Source organism: Lissotriton vulgaris, chromosome 1_2 (genome assembly GCF_964263255.1).
Source record: "Lissotriton vulgaris chromosome 1_2, aLisVul1.2, whole genome shotgun sequence".
In the NCBI taxonomy this organism is placed as follows: domain Eukaryota; kingdom Metazoa; phylum Chordata; class Amphibia; order Caudata; family Salamandridae; genus Lissotriton; species Lissotriton vulgaris.
The window spans coordinates 267,485,395-267,508,675 of NC_141686.1; the positions used below are offsets into that span (position 1 = coordinate 267,485,395).

Genomic DNA, 23,281 nt, shown 5'->3' on the forward strand with positions numbered 1-23,281 from the left:
CGTTAACACGCACTTTGAACGTATAGTCCTTTCTTACGAGAAGCAAGGCTGGCAGTAAAAGAGACTGCCAGCTTTGCTTCTCATAAGCATGGACTACAAGTAGAAAGGGCTTGTTTACGCACAGCTTGCAGGTTTTCAAACGCATAAAAAAGGCATTGTCATTTACAATGCCAGTAGCTCAAACTTTCGCAAACGCAAGACCTATTGCATTGCAAATGCTTGTTCGATCTGGCCTCAATCAGAGTGATCGGTTCTCAATTCTCATTCGTTTTTTTTATCTAAGTAAAATTTCAATTTAGAGAAAATTCTGACCTTTTATGCAAATTACGAGTCCTAAAGAGCAGGTTATGAAGGTGAACAATAAGTGGAATTGCCAAAACTATTCTAAAAGTGTTTTATGGAAGTTATTAAATAAAACATAAAAATAAATGTGTAAAGGAATGAAACAAAAGCGTTGTTATTTTTGTTTATTTTTATGATTACTGAAGTATTATTTTTCCGCTTCTATGGATTGCTCGTTATGATGCTGTGAAAGATTTGATTCAATAAATAAAAAAATAAAAAAGAAAATTATAAAGCAGGAAAAATATATTGTATAGATTACTATTACAAAACATGACGTGGCCTGACATAATAGAGCAGAACCTCCACACTTGCTCTGTGTGATAACTTCAACGTGTGCGTCGTGCAGAGTTGTGTGAAAACTGCCCATAATGCAGAAAATGAATTAAAACGCCTTGCCCATTGGCTCGCGGATTCATTGGACTTGAGCAGTGTATATTCATGCCGGCAGTTCATATTGGTGCATGACGACACGTACTTCCTGTCCCCCCTCAGCCATAAGTCACAGCCATCCATTTTAAAAAGCCACGTCTCGGGTTACACAAGGGAAGGAAGGCACACTTCTAAATTTAGTAAGGGATTTCAAAAGGGGGATTTTTTTTTTCTATCAGCCCTTCTCAGTTTAGGATGAGAAACCACAGACACCAACCAGCAAGCACGCGCTCTGCATGTACGAGAGACTTGAGCGAACAGGAAGTGCACAGAGGGCTATTGATTTGCATCCTTCAAAAAAGCAGGCCGTTTTTAGACTACCTTGCAGCGGCTTAATTAACCATTTTAGCTTTCTGTCTCAACGCTTTGCCTTTCCGCCCCGTGCTCAGTGTTTACAGGGCAGTGGAATGATTCATCGCTGGGTGAGGGTGCCCTCGGAAAGGCTATCGCTGAGGGCTCTTGATCTCAGAGTGGACAAACAAAACCATGAAATACACAACAAACAATTAAAAAAAAGCACCTCCACATCCGGGGCGGGGAGGAGACCTGGGAGGGCGAGGGCTGCCCTGCATGCGCGGTACCTGTAACTTTTGTGTGTCCTGTGGCTCGTGCCCAGTGGCGGCGCGTGCAGACTTCAGAAGCCGCCGGAGTTTAATGACTGCAGCGGGGCTCGTGCGGCCCAGGGAGGGGCCGCAAAAGCACCAAAGGCAAAAAAAAAAGTACATGAAGTCCGTTGTGAGCCCACCCCGCCTTCGTGAATACTGCATGGTGTGGCCAAACCAAGATTTCAGGCGGGCTCCTGTGAGCAAAACGGAGCCCGCGTGTTGCTGCAGAGTCCCCACAAGAGCCGGTAAGTGGGGCATGCTGTATGTGCAAAGCGCGCCACGCGTGGGCATAGAAAAAAAAATTCAAGTGCATGAGGCTACTGAGGACGGAAGGGAGACAGGAGAGGTGCACATTGCGTGTCTTTACGGGTGCGTTCACGACCTCCATTTGCCCTGTGCGTGCCCATCTCCTGTCTCCCTTCCGAGGCAAGTCAGTGACAATAGATCTTGCTTGCGACAGCCGTTTCGCGCTGCGTCGCCAGGCGAGACCTAAAAAGGAGTCTGGGTGAAAGCACGACTGGATTGCTACCTGTCCTTAGGACATCACCCACTGTCACCGAAGTAGTAACCTCAGACACCCCACACTGTGATCCTGCGCAAATCACTACCTCCTTGTGTCTCGGATCACATTTTCTGCCAAGATGGGCTAACAGACTTGACAACAAGGTATAAATGTAAATACGCAAGTATGTGGGCATTAACAGTGCAAAGAATATTTTTTTTAAATAAAAAAATAAAAAACAAACGTAAACAAAGGGTCCTGTTGTAAACACCTTGATATGAAACTCTTAAAGGGGTGGTAACAAAAGCGAGATGGTTTCTGTGAGCAACAAGAAAGTCCGTCAATGGCCAAGTCGCTTATAAATAGGGCTGCCGGATTTATGGTATATATATATATATATATATATATATATATATATTTCTTTTAACTTTCCGTCCATATTCCCCATAATTCGTTTTTTGGCCTTCCTATTGGTATTTATCCATAGTTCTTTTGTGTTTTGAGAATAAATGGACGTTTAAAATGTGATATTTCTACGGTATTTAACTCTTACACGTGCACTCAGCCATGGATGCCGGTCACGTTTTAGCATATTGAGCACTACATTACACTCACAGGTACGTATCAGAACTCTACTACAAATAGAAGCGAAAATATGCGTCTATTTAAGGACATCTCACCCTTCATTTCACACGTTTTTTCACTCTCCATGTTGTCTATATCTGCTCAGCTGTTGCCTGGAATTCATGAAAAATAACACGGAGAGTCTCATAATAAGCACCATTTTCAGTATTTTTCCACCTTTAAAAATAAATAAAGTCAGGGAACACAATGTTTTCTGTCTGTATTTATCTGTAAAAATGGGATACCAGCAGCCTTACTAATAAAGCAGTGTACATGGTAATGACACTATGTGTCGGAAGGGTAACCCTCTGCTCGTGATGGCCCCCTGCGCACTCGTGTTAACAAACACTGTATTACACTATGTGTCAGAAGGCTCTCTTCACAGGTGTTGTGGACCCAAGAATCACTGTTCAACATCATAAAACACCTTATATTAATACCCCCTGAGAAACCCCCCTGTAGCAAGGCAGCTAAGGGCTGCAGAACAAATAGATGGAACCAGCATGACAGTCGCACAGACAGTCCAGGCAGGTCCAACACAGCGCTCTCAACCAATCGTAGACCTCCCCGAGTCATATGGCGGATGACTGTAACGCGGTACATCTAGGAAGAGCCTGAGCAGTAGAGGGCTCTCAACCAATCGTAGACCTCCTAGTTACATGACGGATGACTGTAACGCGGTCCATCTAGGAAGAGCCTGAGCAGCAGAGCGCTCTCAACCAATCGTAGACCTCCCAGTTACATGACGGATGACTGTAACGCGGTCCATCTAGGAAGAGCCTGAGCTGCAGAGCGCTCTCAACCAATCGTAGACCTCCCAGTTACATGACGGATGACTATAACGCGGTCAATCTAGGAAGAGCCTGAGCTGCAGAGCGCTCTCAACCAATCGTAGACCTCCCAGTCACATGACGGATGACTGTAACGCGGTCCATCTAGGAAGAGCCTGAGCAGCAGAGCGCTCTCAACCAATCGTAGACCTCCCAGTCACATGACGGATGACTGTAACGCGGTCCATCTAGGAAGAGCCTGAGCTGCAGAGCGCTCTCAACCAATCGTAGACCTCCCAGTCACATGACGGATGACTGTACCGCGGTCCATCTAGAAACAGCGTGACCCGCAGAGCGTCCTCGACCAGTCTTAGACATTGCATAGCCACACGAAGGGTGATGTCATGCAGTCTTTCCAGGCAGGTCCCGACACGCACAGAGCTCTCACCCAATCTTAGATATCCCATTGTCACATGAAGGATGAGTGTCATACAGACCATGCAGGTAGGTCACCAGCAATGTGGCACTCTCACCCAATCTTAGACCTCCCACAGCAGTGCTTTAAATGGGCCGGTACTCACCGGTACGGAGTACCGGCACTTTTTCCTTTTCTCCCCTTGAGTACCGGCACTTTTCCAATGAACGAAGAGAGTACCGGTACTCATGGGACCCGACTTCAGCCCAGGCAGCGCTTCCTTTATCACCTCCACTCCTCTGCAGCTCCTTTAACAAGCACTGCAGGGAATTAATCACGGGAGTGCTTGTCACCTTTGGAAGTCTTCAGAGCGGGGAGGGCGGGAGGGGGGTCTGCAGAGTGCTTATCGGATCCATTGTTCTTTCACAGTGGGGCTGAGAGGGACTGAAAAATCTAATGGGTGGCGGCGGGAAGCACTGAACAGAACAGATTTAAAAGTGGGTTTATGGCTGTGAGAGTGATGTCCACGGAGTGTTAACTAACGGCGGCCCATTAAGCGCACCTGGGGGCAGGCGCCAGCTGGCCTGCCCCTGTCGGCCTCGGACCCCTTTGAATACAGGCCTCACTGGCCTGCCCTGGGGGGGAGGGGGCACCGTTCTTTACCACTTATTAAGCACTTTGGCTGCAAATACAACTTGGTCTATATTTCGTAAAACTATCACTTGTTTTGAAACGTGTTTCTTTATAATGGATAAGTGCCAAGTGTTTGTGTACGTGGAGGAGAAAACAAGCTGGAGGAAGGCACTGAACTCTGGCTGGTTTTTCAGAATGAGTCACAGGAATGAACGCAGCTCATTCGGCAGAACACACTCTTCGATACCCTTCAATTTTACTAACATTTTTTTTTTTTTAAACAAATGTTCATGAAATGCTTGATTTCACTGTTGCCCAAATAAAACATACCCTCCACAAATAGACAAGCACCGTAGGCAAACGCACACAACACATTAATGGATACATGCACACAAACCATAATGCACAGACACAGATGAGTACATACTGCACAGATGTACATGCACCACAGATTCATGCCCAAGCACGCACATGCAAACACTTGCGAAAAGCAAAAGCACGGACACACAGCACACACATTCCATCGGTAGACACACACATACAACAAGCACACATACAATTAAACACATACCAAACGCATCCAAACTCACAAAAGAAACTATGGAGCTTCTACTGGTCACCTTACGGTATCTTGCTGCGCCTTTCTTCACAGCATACGTCACATTTCCTTTATGGTTATTTTGACAAATAACTACCACCAATAGTGTGTGCTGTACAAACTGAGCAAAATACACACAATTGATGGACGGAATGCAGAACAAATCAAAACATTACACTTTTTGTTGCATAGAGCCTTGTGTTACCTGCAGGTCAAAAGTTAAGATCCTGGTAAAATAGCTTAGTGAGTTATGACCCTGCAGCAAGGACCTGCCTGCAAACAAGAAGGCATATATTTAGAACCTCGCTGTTATTTCCTCAATCTTTTCTTATTTTAAGGATGCTAAAAAAGCCTACTTTGGGTAGTAATAAACACTTATAAGTAAGTGCCATATATATATAATTATTAGTAAGATAACTAATGGACAGATGGATCCGACATTCTAACAATGCATGCAGATTTTGTGCATACAACCTTGCAAAGTCAAAAAGCTAGCTCCGCCCCTTGTCCCACCTTAGCACCGCCCTTAACTCCACCCACTGCTCCTTTTGGTGAGTACCTGCACTTATTTTTTTCCATTTAAAGCACTGTCCCACAGACTCATGAAGAGTGACTGTAACAGACCATCCAGACAGGTCCTGACCAGCAGAGCGCTCTCAACCAATCTTAGATATCGCACAGTCATATGATGGACAATTTCACACCGCTAAGCCCTGTGCACCCAAGACAAGTTAAAAACACCTCTCGTCACTCCCACAGAACACCATGACATAGGGATTACAACAAATATAACGCTGACAACCAAGCGCTACTCCAAGGTGTAGCCTGCTACACACACACAATAATAGTGGGAGAATATACATATATAAATATATATATATATATATGTGTGTGTGTGTGTATATATATATATATATATATATATATATATATATATATATATATATATATAACGATATAACGCTCGAAACTCTTCTTAGTTTGCAAGAAAGAGGCAGCACTCGTAGACCAAGAGATATCACAGTGAATTTATTCGGGAAACAAAAAGCACAGACGTGTTTCGGCGTAAGCCTTCGTCAGTGAGTCACTCCTGACTTACAAACAGCCAGTTAAGTATAGTTGTTGACAAGGATTGACATAAACATAGGACTTATATATATATCTCAGCAATACATTTCTTCCTTCGTGCAGGAGCCCAGACACCTGACAGGGTACCTTCGACGTGATAGGAACTTAGAAAAGCCATCTCAATCTCAGACACACTTCTTAATACAAGACCTGTTTCAAAGGGTTTTAAGTGCTTTATTTCTTTTTCGGGATGTGCAGCAGTGCACTTTCATTCCTCTGTTATCCACCTAACGCGTTTCAGCTCTCACAGGAGCCTTGGTCACAGGTAAGTCTTTTATCCATTTTTTCTACCGGCCACGTGCCTCTCATTAACGTGAAAACAAAACCACTTTATTGTTCAGTAGTTCTCCGGTCGTGTTTATATTAGGTAAGCGCAAAAAGAGACTTTAATTCAATTAACTTTATGCAACACCTTGCTTGTTTGTATTCAAGTTCATAATGTAAAGCGCTGCAGTTTACATCATATTTGTTCATGGTTAAATGCGCTGAAACAAACTCCTACCACACAGCTGGTGCTACACACATACACATACACACCATACAACATAATAATTGCTAGTACCAGGAGTGTTTTGAAGCACTGCATTTCCTACAGAAATCTTACCTTGCAGCAGATATTTCGGGAAATGAAACGACAGGGTCTGAAATGGCCCGCCCTAGCACTTTACATCTACAGGAAACCGTCCAAAACGATGGGTTTCTCCACTGCTTAAAGCAATACGTGTACTTAGATAGGCCCAAGCAATGATCTAGAAAATGTCTCTGAAGAGACACCGAGAACTGTCCTCATCTACCCTAGCTAAATCCAAGCCCCCCCCCCCCCCCCTTCTTCAATTGCGAGACACTTTCTTATGGTTTCAGAGACTTTTGTTTCAGATGCTAAATGCTGAGCATTTAATCCTTCTAGAGGAAGTGGCCGGATGCCCAGGGTCCTGGTTAGATGGGCACTTTAATGCTCAATTTGGCAAAGTAATGCTGGTGTGACATCCAACTTTATAATATGTCACCACCAGTTCAAACCGACATCCGTCTTCGTCCTACACACAGTATCCCAAAAGTCAACATTCAGGCGCAGACATACAAGGAAAGCAAACATCTCCTGGTCTCACCTGGCAGCTCGAGTCTAAGTGGATTTGTGGCATAATTCTCACCAACTGACGCAGAAGAGCGATGTAGGGATTATTGTCCTTATCATGCACTTTTTATTTCTTTCTTTCTCAGTTTTCAAATTTCGACCCTAAAGACCTCGCACTGGTGCAAGAGTGCACGCAAGAAGCACTTATTCATGGGCTGCAGAGATCCCAGGAAGCCGCCCCTCCCCAGAAACACACACACAAGCAAATACACGTCTGAGTGCCCACCCTGTCCCTGTGACGTCACCGCTCTCCTGCTGCCACACATCAAGGATAAGCTGGGATGCCACAAGATATGAGGACAAAGCACTTTAGCTGCACGCTGTAGGAACAATGCTAGAGAATGCCATCCTCCTGATCTGGTTCTCTTTATGCTTCGGGTGTATGCAATTAGGAGTCCTGCGGAGCGGAGCGGAAGTGTCTGGGTGGTTGGTGGTATGACATGTAACTGTTCAGATGGATGTGGCCCAAGGTGCGTGGTGCCTTGAATGTTTTAAAGGGAGTGTGTTTTTTTGTGTCTCCGGAGCCAGTAGAGTTCCTTAAGGTGTTGTGTGATGTGAGTTCTGTGTGAGAGGTTGGGGATGAGTCTGGTTCCTGAGTTCTCGATGGTTTGCAGTCTTCCAGTGAGTTGCTTGGTGATCCCGTCCTAGAGGGTGTTTCCATAGTCCAACTTGCTGGTGACTAGGGCATAAGTAACAGTTTTTCTAGGGTTGCTTTGACGATCTTCCTTTGCATCTTCTGGAAACAGGATGCAGTGACATCTTTGACTTATGCAGTCCTGTCTGCTGTTGATGATTATTATTAGGTTCCAGGTGTGAGTTCGGGGTGTGGGTGCGATTTTGGCCGGCCACACGTTGGAGTCCCATAGTGAGGTGTTCTTGACGAAGGTCACTACTTCTCTCTTGTCCGTGTTGAGCTTGAGGCAGTTGGCATTCATTCAATGAGTGACTTCTCTTATGCAGGCGGTAAACTTGTTTGTTGTGTTCGGGGTCTTTTCAAGTGGGAGGGTGTGAGTTGCGTGTCATCGGTGTAGGAGAGAATATTGATGTCATGTGCACGGATGGCATTGACCAGAGGGGTAATGTATGCACTCAAGAGAGTGGGGCTGAGTGATGAACCAAGAGGCACCCCACAGATGGGTTTGCAGGCTGCCGAAGGGTAAGGTGCCAGGCTGACAGCGTGTGGTCTTCATTGTCCATATTTTACTCTTGTGAACGGATAAGTAACACTACCAGACTCTCTGTAGTGCAGCTATAAAGACGATCTACCCCACCAAAAATGTGAGAAAAGCAAAGCGGCTTCAGAACACACGTGCATTGATTGAACTACTTTAAACGAATGTTTGCCAAACAAAGTATTATGGGGCAGCCCTCTAAACCAGAGAACCTGAGCTAATACATGCAAGAAAAAAACAATGGTTCTCTACGGGAAACGTTTATAGCTTAAACCCACTAGGTGTGGTGTTCATGACTCAAAACCATATGATTGGAATCAGAAAATTATTTTTATTGAATTTAATGTATCATATCACATTATAGGTGCTCCAAAAAACAAAAAACGACATAGTTAAAGTAAATAGTGAAAAGGTGAAATCATGGTGCTGTACACAAGCGTTTAGATTACGGTAAAGCAATGTTGACTACCATCAATGAGGGTCTGTTGTCTAAGCTTCAAACACTCCAGAACGCCGCCGCTCGACTGGTACTGGGATTGCCCCCCAGGTTCCCCTCCCTACCCAGCCTTAGAGAGCTGCACTAGCTACCTGTGCGCCAAAGATTCCAATTTAAAATCCTTAGTCTAATGCACAAACTCCTCCACGGCATTGGGCCCTCTTACCTAGCGAAGAAACTGCTCTGGTGCAAACCCTCCAGAGCTTTAAGATCGAGGTCTAAATCCCTCTTAGTCCAGCCTCGGGCCCGGACTTCGAGAAATGGATGTCGGTCTTTTTCCTACATGGCCCCTCAACTCTGGAACAAGCTGCCTCCTCATCTTCTGTCGCTTTCCGATCACCAGGCTTTTCGTAAGAGCCTGAAAACCTGGCTCTTTCCTAAGTAATCCCTTCACCCGTACCCACGAGGACGCTCTCTCTTTCTCTTCTGCCAAGCGCCTTGAGAACTTTTTGGTGAACTGCTGCGCTATATAAGAGCATTTGACTTTTGACTTTATGACTTATATATATATATATCCGGTTACACTCCAATGTGTGGTCGCGCACAAAACGGGAATGGACAACTTCTTGGTGGTGCCAAATGTAAGATTTATTTATTTAAACAGATTAGTGCACAGCTCATGACGCGTTTCAGGCCTCCAGACCCATGGTCGCGTTATGCTTGAGTCGTGTTTTTATTGAGTGAACACCACCGGTCAACTGACGTGATTGGCAGCACTACAATGGAGATAGACAACATACTGATTTGAACAGTTCTCTATTATACAACATCAACTTAAAGGTACTGAAAACGTACAATAGAATGTAATCAACACAAAGTACTTCGGAATCATTGCTATGTATATTTTAATTAAATATTGCACTTTGAGATTTACAGAAACGAAGAAAGGGCACAGATGCCCGTATGAACACATGAATGTGGATAAATTCGTACTTTTTCATCATTATTCCGATTTTTGTTCAAGAATAAATTTACACCATAAATAACCATATAAATAACCATATAAACAGAATAAATATATAAATATCATTTTTCTTATAAAACCTGGGTTTTATGGTGCAAAATATAGATTGTGCAAATACTGCTAGTATACCAAAGGTCAACGATGTGTTGATTGTATACGTTGTATGAGCAACTTGCATTGGAAAGCATTTGTTATATTTGTACAAATACCTAAAGCCTAGCTTGGAATTGATCTATATTAAAACCATATAAATAGAATAAATAAATAAATATGGTTTCAAAAAAATTGATAACAGTGCAAATACCGCTTCTGCAAACTACAGCTGGTGCAAAAATTGAGATTGATGATAGTCTAATAGCTCATTTTCGAAAAACTGTCGAAAAACTCCTTAAGTGCCAAGCCACATTGGATAATATGTGCTAAAGTGCATACAGTATTAAAAAAGGTGTAAACATAAATATATAAAAGTCGATACTGAAAACGGCAGATGATTAAAACCTATTGCTGTCTGTTGTAAGTATAGTCATGACCTGCCGTGCCGGTACTAGTGATAGGGAGCCCCCTTAAAAACTTGATCCTATCACTACAGTGGAAATGACCTAAACATGATACTAACCAGGTGTTTTAAAAACTTTAGTGTCATATCCATAACTGTTAGTTACGAACTAGGCATAAACAGTAATATATATAAGCACCGTACAATCGGCAAAAAACGGCGCACAAAGAGGAGAAGGGCGAGGAGGATCGCAAACAAACAACGCAACAAAGAGAGGAGGCAGAGGCAGGGGGTCATGGACAAACAAGAAGATAAAATAATAGAAACTACAACCACCCCTTGTAACGCCAATACTATTATCAATCTGGCAGGAATTGATCTAACAATTGCAGAAAAACAGCTTTTATCGCTGGGCCTGCCATATTGCCCGGAATCCAATTTCCAGTACACGAAAACTAGGGCCGACGTGTACCAATATATAAGAAAATTAAAACTGTGCAAATACCATAAACAGGCGAACAATAAAGCAAAGTCCAACAATCCACCATTGGACACAGCGGCCATGCCCAACTTATTAGCTGGTGATGTTGAATTGCTAAGGGATGTTCAATCCATTGTAAATACCACACCAGGAACTCAGACTGGTAGTACCCCTCAAGGAAGTCAAGTAAGTCAGGGGGAATTTCCAATTTTGAAAACCCAAGACATAGACAATATGGGAAACAAAAAAACAGAAACCCCGTTTAAGAAGAAGTCTAAATGTGTGCCAATAATGACGAAAGATGCCATCGATGCTTTCAGTGATGTGGTTGTTTCACAAATAAAAAAATTGAACATGAAAATAATAAACACAAAAAGGAAACTTACCACTCAGGAAAGAAACTATGGGGCCCTAATGGAAAAATTAAAAAAGCAAAAAGACATTGTGATAAGGAATTCAGATAAAGGGGGGAATATAGTGCTGTGGCCCCTCAAAGACTATCTATCTGAAGCAGAGAGACAATTAAATGATACACAATGTTACCACCACAGCACGCCCCTCAAATACAAGCAGATGCAAGACGAACTCTGGAGTAAATTACTTGCGTGGAAGAGCAAAGGATTACTAAGTTTGGAGGAATTCAAATTCCTAAAGAAGGATTTTCCAAAAACCCCGGTAATCTATTTCATCCCGAAAATTCATAAGAGTAAAGATCATCCACCAGGACGCCCCATCATTGCAGCCTGTGATGGACCCCTTGAGAATGTATCAAGATATATTGATTTTTTTCCTCCAAGAACATGTACAAGGTTTAGACTCCTATGTGAGAGACACTGGAGATTTCTTGGGTAAAATAGGAAAAGTCAAATGGGAAGAAGGATACATGCTGATTACTTTAGATGTAACATCATTATATACTTGCATAAGAAATATTGATGGCATAAAGGCAGTGGAATATTTTTTGGCAAGGAGACCCATAGAATACACTGGTCATAACAAAATGCTGATGGATCTCTTAGTCTTTTGCTTAGAGCACAATTTCTTTCTCTTCAAAAAACAAATGTTCAGACAAGTGCAGGGTGTAGCAATGGGGGCCAGCTTCTCCCCCACATATGCCTGTTTGTTTATGGGTTGGTGGGAGGAGCTGGTCCTAAGGACACAACATAACAACACCTATAAAGACAAAGTTATATCGGGGCTACGATATATAGATGATCTGATGATCATATGGAACGGGACAAAGGAGGAGGCCGAGAAATTCATTGAAGAGCTGAACGATAATGAGATTAATCTCAATTTCACTTCTCATATAAGTAAGGAACAAATACCGTTCCTAGATGTCCTGATTAAAATAGATAATCAGACAATAAGCACTACACTATACAGGAAAGAAACATCTGGAAACACACTGTTGCACGCAACAAGTGCTCACCCTGTTCATCTTATCCAAAGCATCCCCTATGGGGAAATGCTTAGACTACGTAGGATATGTAGTAGTGATGCAGAACTGTTTAAGAACCAGCAGGCAAGTAAATTGAGATTTATTGAAAGGGGCTATAGTGCCAAATCTATTAAGAACGCAATTAAAAAATCTAGAACTAGACCAAGGGAGGACTTACTGTCAAACAGTAACAAGGACTTGGAATCCCGCAAATCCAATACAGTAGAAATGGAGGGAAATCCAAGACTTATATTAACATATAACCGTCAGCATAAGTCCCTGCGCCAGATACTTAAGAACAATTGGCACATAGTCAAGGATGACCCTATTATTGGGAAAACATTGTCAGAACAGCCTATTATAACGTTTAGAAAATCAACTTCAATGGCAGATATCTTAGTCAAGAGTAGCCCTGAATGTGAAAATACCATAGACGGGCTCAGTACCAGAAAGGGATTTTTCAAATGTATCAGCTGTAAAGCCTGTACATATGGAAAAAACACTACGTCGTATATGACAGCCTTCAGTCCCAAACCATATATGATCAGACAACATCTAACTTGCAGAAATGAATATGTGGTGTACGTTCTAGAATGTAGTTGTGGTCTCAGGTACGTAGGGAGTACAAAACTTCCTGGATATCAGAGAGTATTGCAACATATCAGGGCGATAACTAACAGTGACCCTAGCTCCCAGTAGCCCGCCACTTTAAAGAATACCATGGTGGAAAACCCAAAGATCTGAAATATTACCTTATAGATAATGTGCCAGTACAAAGAAGGGGAGGTAATAGGGAAGGGGCACTACGTCGTCTTGAGACCCATTACATACTGCTACTAGATAGCAAACAACCAAATGGGTTGAATATGGGGGAAGACCTGTACACCTACTTGGATTAAAAAGAGACCAATACGCCATACTGTCAATATAATAGTCTACAAATTGAGGAAGGTTGACTAAACAAGAGAATAATAAGGATCAAGTCAAAATGAGAAAGAAAACTAGAACTCGTTGTATGAAGTAGATCTGTATATATTGTAATTTTATGCAATTATTTGATAATCATTTTAACCCATTGGGAATGTCAATTGTTGAAACCATATATATTTTTTTACGAAGTGTAATCAAATGTTGGGTTTTATGATCTTAAATGGATTGGAACATTTTTAGCTATTTAAACATGAAATTGATTTTTAAGAGATTTTATTGAAATACTTTTTAGAAATTAATTGTGGGAATCATGTTTTATAAGCCCAGCAAAATGATAGTCCATTTAACCTGTATCCCAATAGGTGTGAAAATTGCCGACCGTCATCAAAATGTAAGAATGTAGATGCAAACCGCACATATGAAATGACTGCACTAATTAGCACTTTATTATTTATAAGCACTCACAAAGCACTTTTTGGTGTAAAACACTAAATAGGCAAACTAAGGGTTCTTCCTAGGGAAGCACAACGTTATGAATCAAATAAGAGAGGTGATAAGAGTATAAGTTTAGATATACTTTTGATAAAAGAGAAAAGATACATTCACGCAACCATGGTTATTCTTAGCAATATAAATGCTCATACATGTAGTTATACAAATCATTGCAGCAGAAGCGTAAAGTAAATATTGTATTTTACGAGTATTATTGGAGGCCATTATGGTATGTTAAAGTCTATTGTGGATACAAATAACCATGAATTACCTATATTGCACAAATGTATTTTACGTATAATTGCAAAAACAGAAAAAAAGTTTGTTTTAAAAGACTGTAGAAAGACAGACTACCGATATGTGTACATGTCAATACCTCTTCTATGTTTAATAATGGGCACTTGCACTTTAAAAAGGGATGTGCTTCACTGACGTGTTGTCATGTGATCAAGGCAGGGATCTGCCGAAACGCGTCGTGAGGACTGGTGTGTGAAATAAACTGAAATTGCACCGAGAAGGGTCTGCCTCGTTTTCTTTTCTGACCCTTTTGGAGTTGGTGGCTGAAGCGAGTACTATTGAATATTATATATATATATATATATATATATATATATATATATATATATATATATATATATACATATATATATCCATCCAAGATAGAAGTGAGTCAAACAGATAGATTCACCAAACAACAAAAATATATATCCACTACAACGTTTCAGCTTACGCCTTCCTAAGGTAGTTTCAAGATGGTAAGCTCAGTGGCTGCAAAGATGACACAGCTGAATTTTCAAAAATCATCATGAGTGAAGATTCCATTTGGAATGTGGAGTCAATGCAGTCCTGAGAGTTCTTGAGATATGCAGTTATCAGGTTGTATTGTCTGTAATGTTCAGTCCATCTGGATGCAATGATTTTAAATGGTACATCCAAAAGTTTTCCCTGGAGTCCAGTAGTTCTTCCTTTGAGACACGTTCCACGGGGAAAATCTTCAAATCTGATAGTTAATGATTTACAAGGTTAAAATGATTGGCTACAGGCTGGTCAGTTTTCTTATTAATTATTGCTGATTTGTGGTTCCTGATTCGTGTGCGGAGGTCATTCACCGTTTGGCCTACATATTGTTTTTTACAGCTTTGCCGTTGGCACTGAATCACATAAATAATGCAATATGCTGCCTTATTGCATAGGTCCTTCTGGTGACATAACTAGTAGCTGATGATGTTTGTAAAAGGTATTCACACGTGATACACCTTTTAGAGTCTCTGCAATGAACCCCTGCATTTGTTACAGCTTGCTTGAGTTCAGCTCTCGCAATAAGAGATCGTAAATTTGGAGCTCTGCGGTAAGCAATGACTGGCAGTTTTGGAAAAACCTTTTGCAATTTTTCACACGTGGACAATAAGGGAAATGTTTTGTGCATTATATTTCTGTAGTTGGGAGCTGATGGATGATAGTCAACTACAAATGGAGTTCTGTCACTTTTTTTCTGGCGTTGGTATTCCAAATAAGTGCTTCTCTGGGTAACTGCTAAGACTTGTCAATTTGTTGCTGTATGATATGCAGAGGATAGCCTCGCCTTCTAAATAATGTAGCAAGCTCCTGTAGTTGGTCTTTACAGGTTTCCTCATTGCTGCAGATGCGTCTTTTTCTGAGTGCTTGAAAATGAAGGATCACAAGAAAAGGATATATATAGATATATATATATATATATATATATATATACACATAGACACACACAAATATTAGTCTTTAGGTGCCGATAAAGTTAAAGATTTTTAGCAGGACTCAAAATAGGAGTTCAATACCTAAATCATGTTAAATCATATCAGTCCAACAGTTCGATCACGGGGCCGCGCAGCAGCTGCTGTTGATTAAGATAAGGCAGAGATTATTTCACCTTCCTGGACAATGTCGGATACTGTGTTGTGGCGGGACTAATAACAGCGTCATTAAGCTAAGGGGACATGGGACAGTCCTGAAAGTATATGCGACAGCATTTTTACTTTTATTACTAGTTTGTGATAACTTTTTAGAATATACAGGCAACACTGGATGCGAGTTTGGCAGAACTGTTTTAAATGCCCGCATGCTTCCCACTGAGCTGTGTTTCAATTGCTATACATGCTTCACCGTATTATTTTTGTCTGCTTTACTGGTAACATTGCTACTTTGGTAATTGCATTGGGCACTTTATATCAGTAGGTTTTATTTTACCTGCATTTATGTTGATGAAGAGCTTCAGGCAACGTGAGCATCTTGCATTTCAGCTGTAATGGGAATTCACACGAAATAGTATGTTTTCCATGTTTACCAATTGGGTCAGTGGGATGGGCTATTTAACCTATGAGCTATGCATTGCCAAACTAGATTGACAAAGGCCTCTTGTAGGCTGAAACGCGTCTCTCCTTGTGCTCGTGATTGAGGGCGTCCTGCACTAAGAAATAAATGCCGAATCCAATGCCACTTCGTGTCCGTGCCTGCTTTTCCATGGATTTTCTGTGGGAGTTGGGTATTTTGGTTCATATATATATATATATATATATATATATATATATATATATATATATATATATATATATATACACACACATAGACACACACAAATATTAGTCTCTAGGTGCTGATAAAGTTAAAGATTTTTAGCCGGACTCAAAATAGAAGTTCAATACCTAAATCATGTTAAATCATATCAGTCCAATAGTTCATATGTTGTTGTTTTGACCCTATTAGAAGTTATTTATAAGTGTCATCGTCAAGACAAAGAGTAAAGGTAGCACCAGTATTACAAGGTGAAAAAATCATGTAGTCGGATGTTACATAAAGAATCAGAGTCTTTGACGCGGAATCAAGCTCTGATTATTTATCCCTCAGTGGCCAGACTCAGACCTCTGTGAGGTACCGGTGTATTCTACTAAGTTACAGCGTCACTTTGAACACGTGCACACATGGGAGAGCCAGCTCTCAGTGGCCGCTCTCTGCCCTCTGCAGTGTCCCTGCTTATTTGATGTGTTGAGAAGGACCCCATCTCTCCAAGGATGAAGCAGCCTGAAATGTAATGTTCCCATTTGAATGAAGTGTTAGTAATCTGGGTGACTACTTAAGCAGAAAGTGTCAGACTTCTCCTGCTAATAAGACAATGTATGTTCTACTGCAGTTTGCTGCCTATGTGTAAACCGCCTCTGAAAGACTGGCAGGGCCATGGAGCAGTCACACGCCTGCACAGAGGAGCACTTTATTGTCAGAAACAGTGGTTCCTGTGGAATAATAGAATCAATATAGATAATAAGGAGCACAATCGATGCACAGAGGAGCACATAACGTTAGATACCCCCAGCAAGTCCTGCTTCACTCCCATCAGCAAATTGCGTGCCCCATGCACAGACATGGAAGGGTACACATAATGGAAACAAAGAAAAACTACAAGACCAAGAAGGCAGCGTGTTGCTGGGTAAAAAACTCAGCCTTAATGCTTGCTACTAGCCGTCACTTGCCAGGATCACAGCTAAACGGCTGCCAGGGCTGGGCAGAATCAGTCACATGTCGACCTTGCATCTGAAAGGGTAATATAGTTGGGGCATAGTCCCGTCTCAAACACACTCACCCGTCTGACTGACTCCACCCTGGAATCACTGCATCACATGAGGTAAATATTAAAAAGCAGAACAAGGCTATTTGTTCTGTGCACATTGGCTCCCAGAAGCCTTTTGGCGCAGTTTGTGGCTAATGACTTGATTGCTGCTTGACTCAATGGCGCTTGTTTTAGCAGCATTAGGAGGATGAAAGGCCGAGTGGCCTTGCTGGGATATACATCACTGAACACTGACTCCTGCAGTGGATGCATTTATCTAGTGAACCACTAGCCCTGGCTTATAGAATCATCTTGACAAATCTTGTACTTTTGCTTGAAGAAATCAAGGTCAAGTAGAACCCCTGTGGGTCTAGTGACTATTAAGCAACTTGGCATGTAAGGTGAGGGCAATCCAAAAGACAGCCCTCGCTACTGAAGTTTCTTTATTTCAAACACTATAAATTAAAGTTATTAATAGCAACCATTTTACTGGTTTCAGAACAGTGGCAGACCACGCCCTCTAGGGCATAAAGTACATAACTCATTTCTAGACACAAGAGCAAACCTTGCCTCAGAGGAACACATTCATAAATACTTCATCCAAAGTTATACTAGCTCAGAAGAATCGTAACCAGGTGCACATATGAGAGCTGTACTGTTAAGTGCTGGCAACTCCTCAAAGTGCATGACAGACCTAAGTCTTCAGCACAAAAGCCTGCTATGCTATCCTCACAGACAAATGCTCCAGACCCACAAGCACCCCAGATGTGAAAGGGCTCTCTTTAACAAACTGCTAAATCTCAGCATACAACGTGACACACACATTCACTGAAAAAAGGAAGAAGAAAGTGAGGTTATAGTTAGGAATTGTAATAATATCTTACTTTGCCTTAAAAAAAACTTACACATTTACTAAAAAAAACAAAGGTTGAAGGGACATTATAGTTGGGTGAGAATGTCAGTGAAAACATACGGTTTAAACTAACAAAACCCCTGACATGCATGAATTATACTTATTGAAAGTGTCTATAACTGTTGCCCTAAGGTAACAATAACTCATGCCCTGCCATGCACAGTCTTCTCATTAATGATGTCATTTCAGGTATAGCAGTCATGCCATCGGTTAAGTCACAGATCATGATGAAATATGTGGGGTAATTAGCAGTGCATTGTGAGAGCCAGTTATAAATGTAAAATTGATACTTGTATAGCGCACTACTCCCCCGCAAGGGTCTCAAGACGCTTGTACGAATACCGCTGTGGAACCCATCCTGGCTTTCCCTGTGAGGCGTCCACTCCTGGGCACCCCCAAGGTGGAGGCCAGGCATCCTTAGCGTTGTGGGGGCCGTTGTGGAGATTAAGCAAGCTATTGCCCAGAGTTGCAGAGTGGGACTCCATGATTGGAATAGGCACCGAGGCGAGAATTATCAGGTCCGTGGAATTTTGAGCCCAAGACCCGCCGAGGCGGGGAATTGAACCCTGGTCCCGGGCTAGACCTCTGCATCAGGGTCTGCCGCTCTAACCATTGAGCCACACTTCTCCACGTTATAGTACAACTGTGCAACCAGTGCTGGGAGATGGGGGTCCCCAGGGCCTTCAGAAGCCTGGGAGGCTCGGCTCTTTGCTCCCCTCCCCGTTATGTATGTGTGTCGGCCCTGGAGCATGAGGTCCTATGGGCATGTGCAGGCTCTGGGAGGGGGGGGGGGGAAGAGGGGCCGCGAACCGCCCTCCACTTTAAATATATAGCAGCCCCAGGAAATGGGCACTTGGAGGGACTTGGGATGGGGGGGCCACACGTCCCCTCCTTTTATTTAAAAAAATCAACTCAGAGTGACAAGTTAACAGGGACTTATTAGGCTTGGGGAGAAGGGCCACATGTGTCCCCCCCTCTTTGTATTGCATGGCGGGCCCTGTGGGATGGGGTGAAAATCTGCATGGGGAGCAATTGGAAGTACCGCAGGATGTTGGCCAAAAAAAAACCGTTTTTTAATTTTGCCCTAGGGGAGGATTCCTCTGGGCACAAGGGCTAAGTGGGTGACGATATCCCTGCCCCTTATATTGTGTTTTTTAAGCATTTTCTGGACAAGGTACCAAGTCCACGAGTACTGTACCAGCACCGAAACATTTTTTGTTCATGCTATGGCCAGCCAATCAGAGCGCTCACTCCCGAGGGACCCTCACTTATGCGGAAGCAAGGTGGCCCAATCAAAAAAAGTCCCCTCAGAGCGCTCGCTATTTTTTAAGTTGAGGTTGCAGGACTCTCGCAAGAGTCTCACAAACTCAATGATTCAAATATGCAAATATTTGTGAACCTTTATTAGTCAAAAACGACTGAACGGATATACACCAAATCTCAAAAAGCACAACCAAGATCTAGCTACCTACCAAAGTTGGTCTAAGTCCACTCAGTAGTTTTCACGCTATTACGTTCCAAAAACATCCATGGACAATGCATGGGGATTTTGCGTTTTGAGACCTCCCCCTCCTTTTTCTTGACCCCCACTTGATGGATCACACTCAAACTTTCCAGGAAGAAGCTAAGCAAAAAGAGAACTTGTTTGGAAAGTTTTAGCGAGATTTGTCAAACAGAGCCAAAGTTATTAGTGACATTATTTTAACTATAACTGCGCGGTGGCAAAAACCACTGGAATTTCGTTATATATATATATTATATATATATATAGATAGAGAGAGAGAGCGCGCGTGACAAACAGGTAGGTAGATATGGTTTAAGAGGTGTGGCGCACTGGAGAAGACCTGTACAACGTTCTATAACAACAATTGACAATATGTGTTTATAAGAGATTAACCCCCAGATTCATCAAAGTCCTGTTTTGCGAGTCCTTAATAGCGATTTTTAAGGAATCGCTATTAAAGACTCGCAAAACGGGATGCATGTAGAAATCGCAATATTTTTTGCGATTTCTACAGCTTCCTTATTTGCAAATCGCTATTTGCTAATCGCAAATAAGGAAGGCTGTCCCATTCATTCCTATGGGCCTAAAGGCCCATACGAATGAATGGGGAGTCATTCCTTATTTGTGATTAGCAAATAGCGATTCGCAAATAAGGAAGCGATTTCAAGGGTACCAGGGTGCACCTGTAGCACCCCTGAAATGGTAATGTACACTGGTGTTGCACACACACATGTCCAAAGAACATGTGTGTGTGTGTAACATACAACTTAGAAAAATGCACTAAAGTGCATTTTTCTAAGTTTTCGCTATTTACCACGTAGTAAGACTTCGCCGTAAATAGCGGCCCCAGATTGCGAATTTGCAATTTTAAAATTGTTCATGAATTGCATTTAAGGAATCTCAAATTGAGATTTCTTAAATGCAATTATTCGCAATCTAGTGATTTTTTGAATTGCGATTTTTGTATTTGGGATGATAAATCCCAAATGCAAAAATAGCGCTCGCAAAGGGCCATATTCTCAGAATCAGGCCTTCTGCAAGCCGATTTCGGCTTGATGAATCTGGCTGTAATTTTTCAATAAGCTTGCATTGCATATGACCCTGATAAAGTATGAGATCAAATTAAAATAGAATACTATAGGTACTTGGTTATACTGCTGCTATATTTATGAAATTAGTTTTTATGCATCTTTTTAGATTTGACTAATTTTTTACTGGATTTCAGTCTTATTTTTACCGGGTTTTGGCTGGTTTTACTAGCTATACTGGTTTTTATTCGGTGTCTGTGGTTATTTAATCTGATGGTTATTGGTCGAGTTTGGAGAGAAGTATTGATGATTATTGTTTAATTTGGGATGAGTAAAGCATACTGTATTAAGATGTCTTAATTTTTTGGCCTATATCCGATTGGTACGGCGATTTTTGCACATTTCGGCATAACTATGTTAATGCACTTTAAAGTCTCAGTCATCTGGCTGAATGCACTCAGGTGTATATATATTGTATTCTGCATTTGCACTTTACATTGATGAAATTTGAGACCGTCTGTCCATCTGTTATTTATTTATTTTTTAGTAAGAGAGTCAACTATTAATAAATAGTAGAAATGGTATTTACTTTTATCACTAATACAGTTGATATAGCACTTTTTCCAACCTTGCAAAGGTTTTCGCTAAGGTTTTAGCAAACAGGTTGGCCGTGGTCATCCCCTGGATTGTTAGCGAACAGCAACACGGATTTGTCCTGGGTAGGGACACTACGACCCACATTAACACAGCTATCACAGCCTTAGACATAGCAGAGACAGAAACCTCCCCACTCGGCATGATCTTATTAGATGCCGAAAAGGCTATTGACCGAGTGGGGTGGGACTATCTCTGGTCTGTACTGTCTTTTATTGGCTTTAGGGGCAACGTGGTCAGCTGGATTCGGGCTCTGTACGATAAACCCACGGCTAAAATTAGCTATTTAGGTATGATGTCCTCTGCTTTTTCAATTGCACGGGGCACTCGGCAGGGGTGCCCGCTGGCACCCCTGCTCTTTGCCCTGTCCATGGAGCCATTCCTGTAGGCACTCCTTGTTCAACCTAGGATAGTTCCATTTTACCTAGGATCCCATTGCTTGAAAATCACTGCATATGGGGACGACATTGCAATATACTCCTCCAATGTCACATCAGCACTAGAGGGCATCATGGTTGAAGCAGAAAAATTTGGCAATATTTCTGGCTATAAATTAAATGTGAACAAAACCCAGATAGTGGCCAATTATAAACCTATGGGGGTTACTTTGGGGATATGTCAGGCTGCTAACTATTTAGGGTTAAAAATCTCATCAAAAATCTGTGACATAATCCCCATTAATTATGAAGTGCTTATTAAATCAACCAATCTGCTCCTTAAAAAATGGAACAAATTACCACTAAATATCATAAGCAGAATAAACCTAATCAAGATGAAAATTCTTCTGAAGTTTCTTTATCTTTTTCGTTCTATTCCGTTGGCACTTAATAATATTTTTTTTAAGAAACTCGACGGAATTTTCAGTAGTTTCATCTGGGGTTACCGGAAAGCACGAAAAAGCTTATCTTCTTTAAAAGGGCCTACAGATATGGGAGGACTTAACTTTCCAGACTTTACATTTTATTTTTGGGCTACCTTTATCGGCCGACTTCGTTCCCTGCTTAATTCCGATTCAAAACATCTGTTTTTTCATACCATTATGCTGAACTCTGATGCAAACATGTTTTTGCTTAGATTGAATGACCCAAATTTTTACAAAAGAGTCAAATTTAAGACTGCTCGAGATATTGCTAAGATTTGGTTCGGTATTTTACGCTTTTGTAAGACCTCCTTTTTTCATATTAAACTACGACTCCGGGGTAACCCAGGACTCCCGGGGATATTTAACGATAGCAGGGCTAATGTGTGGGCAACCCATGGTACTGTCACTTTGGGGGATTTGTATGGTGCCAATGGTTTTTTAGACTTTGAGATATTAAAAACTGTATACCATCTTACAGAGCCTATGAGGTTTAAATATATTCAGATACATGATTTCTTGATCCGCAAAATGAAAATTCTAACAATCTCGGACTCTGATATTTGGGAATGCCTCTATTCATCTAAGACTAAATCAGTAATAAGTACTGGCTATAGCTGCCTAATATCTTATGCAAAATATGATTGTTCTAAGTTAGCAGAGAAATTGAGCTCTAAATTGGGACTGACCATTCATCCAGAACAGATCACTCATTCTCTCTCCAAAACCAATAATTTGGTACAATCTGCCAGCTTACGATTACAACAATTTAAAACGGTTTGTTTGCTTTATTATACCCCGGAAGTGATTCTTAAATGGTCTTCAAATGTGCAATACTCTGAGCGTACCAAATGCCCGAAATGTGATGTGGTGGGCGTTAATATAGAACATATGCTTTTTTCCTGCCCGCTACTGAACGATTTTTGGCTTAACTTGGACAAAGTACTGAAACTAAAACTAGCAAGGTCACCATTGCTTTCTGCCTCTACTGTACTTCTAGATATGCATAGTACTACCTTACCGCAACAGGCTCTGATTACTATTTTACTTTCCTGTGCTAAACTTACAATAGTTGGGCATGGATATCGCCACA

General features: G+C 41.7%; 1 protein-coding gene across 1 annotated transcript in view; it reads right to left on the minus strand.

Moving 5' to 3' along the window:
* The window catches only part of ST3GAL3 (ST3 beta-galactoside alpha-2,3-sialyltransferase 3), a 732,784-nt gene that overhangs the window by 431,014 nt on the left and 278,489 nt on the right, over positions 1-23,281 (minus strand). The window lies entirely within an intron of this gene.